Source organism: Oncorhynchus tshawytscha, linkage group LG24, assembly GCF_018296145.1.
Source record: "Oncorhynchus tshawytscha isolate Ot180627B linkage group LG24, Otsh_v2.0, whole genome shotgun sequence".
Classification (NCBI taxonomy): domain Eukaryota; kingdom Metazoa; phylum Chordata; class Actinopteri; order Salmoniformes; family Salmonidae; genus Oncorhynchus; species Oncorhynchus tshawytscha.
Window position 1 is genome coordinate 4,359,038 of NC_056452.1, and position 4,012 is coordinate 4,363,049.

A 4,012-nucleotide genomic window follows, 5' to 3' on the forward strand; every position below is an offset into this window, starting at 1 on the left:
ATTATACATTTCACTCAGCTTTGACTAAAATGTCAATATAATTCTTTCCTGGATAACCTTATTTACTATTATGTATTGATTTATTTTTCACTCTTTATGCAGCGTGCACTGAATTATCACAGTGAATTATCACAGTGAATTATCACGGTGAATTATTGTAACGTTTGTTTATGTGTCAATTAATCCCGTAAGGAATGGGTTGCCAACTGGCAACATGACATGAAAATAAAATGTAATTCATGCATTCGTCAATGTTTTAGGGCTGCTGAAACAGTATGCTTAAAAAAAACGTTGTTTCCATTCAATTCATTTAATATGACCACTACTTAGAATATTTACTATACTACACATATAACTACAATGTTATTTGTTCCTCTTTTATGTTCCACTTATTACATATTACCGTTTAGATTTCCAAATCAACAATGTCTCAATCTTCATAGAGGGGTGGCAGTGTAGCCTAGTGGTTAGAGCATTGGACTAGTAACCAAAAGGTTGCAAGTTCAAATCCCCAAGCTGACAAGGTACCAAATCTGTTGTTCTGCCCTTGAACAGGCAGTTAACCCACTGTTCCTAGGCCGTCATTGAAAATAAGAATTTGTTCTTAACTGACTTGCCTAGTAAAATAAAGGTTAAAAAAAATAGTCAGTGACATAATAAACAGTCCAAGATTTCCTAGTGAATTTCTCACCACATCCGTTCTCGTCGCTGTAGTCCCCACAGTCGTTGAACTCATCACACACCCAGTTCTGAGGGATGCAGCGGCCACTGCTGCAGGTGAACTGAGTTCCACTACAGCTCTGGTACTCTAAGGGGAAGAAAATGATGCAGTGTGTGTGTGTGTGTGTGTGTGTGTGTGTGTGTGTGTGTGTCATTCAACAAAGCCATGACTAGCCATCAAATCTGAATTGCTGCCCCCAACATGAAAAAATATTACAGTACTTACTGTAAACTGAAGAATATTATACTTCACACTGTAGTATCCCTCGATCATGTGCAGTGTTTACTATAGCATTTTGTAAATACTACAGTATTATCTGCAAAAATAACGCTGTAGAAAATACTACAGTAATTTCTGCAAAAACACTATAGTGAATACTACAGTAATGTTCACAAATAACACAACAGTGAATACTATAGTATTTATATCATAGTATACTATGGTAGCCTAGTGGTTAGAGCGTTGGACTAGTAACCGGAAGGTTGCAAGTTCAAACCCCCAAGCTGACAAGGTACAAATCTGTCGTTCTGCCCCTGAACAGGCAGTTAACCCTAGGCCGTCATTGAAAATAAGAATTTGTTCTTAACTGACTTGTCTGGTAAAATAAAAATGTGGGCTCATAACAATAGGCACGATTTAAACCTCCATTAGATTCTGTATGGTTGATATTGTTGAGTTGATTTAGCAAGAGGTACAAAGGTTTGAAATAGCAATCCCAGATTAACACATATTTACACCAATGTTTTAGGACTTCGCCGTGTTTACGTTGTGAGGTAAGAATATCCTGTGTACTGCGGGTGGTCTATGTGCTTCTTACCACAGCCTTGTTCATCGCTGTTGTCCCCGCAGTCGTCCCAGTGGTCACAGATGAAGGACATAGGGATACAGTGGCCATTGGTGCACTGGAACTGGTGCAGAGGACATTGCTGTGTCGCTAAGAGACACAATGTCATATACTCAGCAAAAGAGCAGACATATAGGAAAATGAAATAAATTCATGAATCTTTATGTCAACCCAATATGCCTGACATATATTTAGTATATATTTTGTGTCTTTGTCATTGTCATTAAAAATTGGATAAATGTATGACTATTTGATTATGTCAAACCATCATTTCTTAATTGGGCCATATATTTTATCATCCTGCTTAGGTGTCTTTGGTGTTTGGGGTCAAGACTACTCCCTCAAACAGATGGTTATCTTCAGTTGAATTTTTCCAGACTCTCTTGATCCACTAAAGATCAATTGACTAACTCGATTGACACTATAGAGTTCGATTCCCCTGACCCATTCGACTTACTGCAGTTGGATTCGTCTGAGCCGTCCCTACAGTTCTGCAGCCCGTTGCAGTGTTGCGAGTTATTGTAGCAAGCTCCATTGGCACAGGTTTTCTCAGTGCAGCTGGGGTAGTCTGGAGAATAACACACACACACAAGGGTTGGTGTCAATTTCGAACTGAAATCAGTCAATTCAGGAAGTAAACTGAAATTATAATTCCATAAGTGAGAAAAGGCCAGTTATGTTAAATTCATTCTCAATAAACTGAAAAGGAGAAGCAATTTACTTCAAAAGTTTGAACATTTTTGTATTTTAATCACTCCTTGAATTAGCTGACTTCAACTTGAGATGACCCCGACCCTTGACACACACACACACACACTCATGCTAAAAGGTAGATTGTCATGTTGAAGCATTTTCTCACAAGACCTCAAAATGGTTGTGGGGACAAAATTGTGACAAAAGCAATGACCTAAATGTGACTGAGGATTATATAGTTGAACTATGATGGACTTGAACAACTTTCTTGTTAAAAAAAGGAAGAGAGAATAAAGTCTACTCCTGTGTTGCCACATTAAGATGAACAGTGGCCTGTAATAGGAGATGCAATCTGAGTTAACAACGTAACAAGCCCTAATTAAAAATCAAACCCTTTGGTGACTATCTAGCAGGAACAAAACTGGAATGCTTCTTTTATTTTTAATACGAAAGTAAATACCTTGTAAAAGTAGTCCCATATACAATAGAACAGTCTGAATTTGCACATTTGCAAATCCCACAAATTGCAGTGTCATTCACAATGAACATACAGTACATTCAATAGTCCTACATCGATCATACAGTACATCACAAGCATCTATATCACTCAATCATGAGAAAATGTGTTATTGTCAAAGTAGACAAATGTCCACAACCTCTGCTTTCAGCAGAAATTATCTACTGCAAATGAACCAGACAAGTTTTTAGAGCCTTAAACTACAGACCAATCTTATTAAAGAACATGGATTTAAAATTCTTACTGCAGTTGTTCTCGTCTGAGTTGTCCAAACAATCCTTCACTCGGTCACATCGGTACACTTTGGGAATACACTGGCCCTCCTGGCACGTGAACTGGTGTGGTCCACAAGTCTGCTCTCCTGAAAACGTAGGAGAACACGAGCACAGCAATCATAAGGTATGTCAATGTAATGTCAAATGGATCAGGAGGGAATTCACATTCACATATGAATCAGGGGTGGATGGCGAAAAATTCACACTCTTTTCATGAATTTTTGTAAATAATACAATTTCGGATTTCAAATCTTCAATAGTCTTAAACATGACATGACTATGAAAATGACATGTTCAGAATCAGAGGAGAATGTACAAAAATCCACTGCTTTTTCTTTTTTGTATGATCTTTTTTTGTTCCTTTTTTTGCTTTCAATCTTCAATAGCTCTTACACAAATTGTGACATGACTATGAAAATAATATATTCAGAATCATGGGAGGATGGGAAAAAATCCACTGCTTTTTTTTCAATTCAAATTTCGTTTTTATATCATATCATATATCAGTTTATATATCATATACAGTACCAGTTAACATTTTGGACACACCTAATCATTCAAATTTGTTGACTATTTTTCTATATTGTAGAATAATAGTTAAGTTATCAACACTATGAAATAACACATTTGGAATCATGTAGTAACCAAAAAGTGTTAAACCAATCAAAATATATTATTAGATTCTTCAAAGTAGCCACCCTTTGCCTTGATGACAGCTTTGCACACTCTTGGAATTCTCTCAACCAGCTTCACCTGGAATGCTTTTCCAACAGTCTTGAAGGAGTTACCACATATGCTGAGCACTTGTTGGCTGCTTTTCCTTCACTCTGTGGTCCAACTCATCCCAAACCATCTCAATTGGGTTGAGGTTGGGTGATTGTGGAGGAAAGGTCATGCAGCACTGATGCAGCACTCCATCACTCTCCTTCTTGGTCAAATAGTTCTTACACAGCCTGAAGGTG

General features: G+C 37.4%; 1 long non-coding RNA gene across 1 annotated transcript; it reads right to left on the reverse strand.

Moving 5' to 3' along the window:
- Positions 1–1,544: 1,544 nt before the first annotated feature.
- Positions 1,545–3,573, reverse strand: LOC121840726. Its single transcript, XR_006079862.1, has 3 exons — positions 3,020–3,573; positions 2,023–2,133; positions 1,545–1,655 (listed from the first exon to the last, which is right to left on the reverse strand). It is a non-coding gene; the product is annotated as an uncharacterized LOC121840726 (long non-coding RNA).
- Positions 3,574–4,012: the final 439 nt, after the last annotated feature.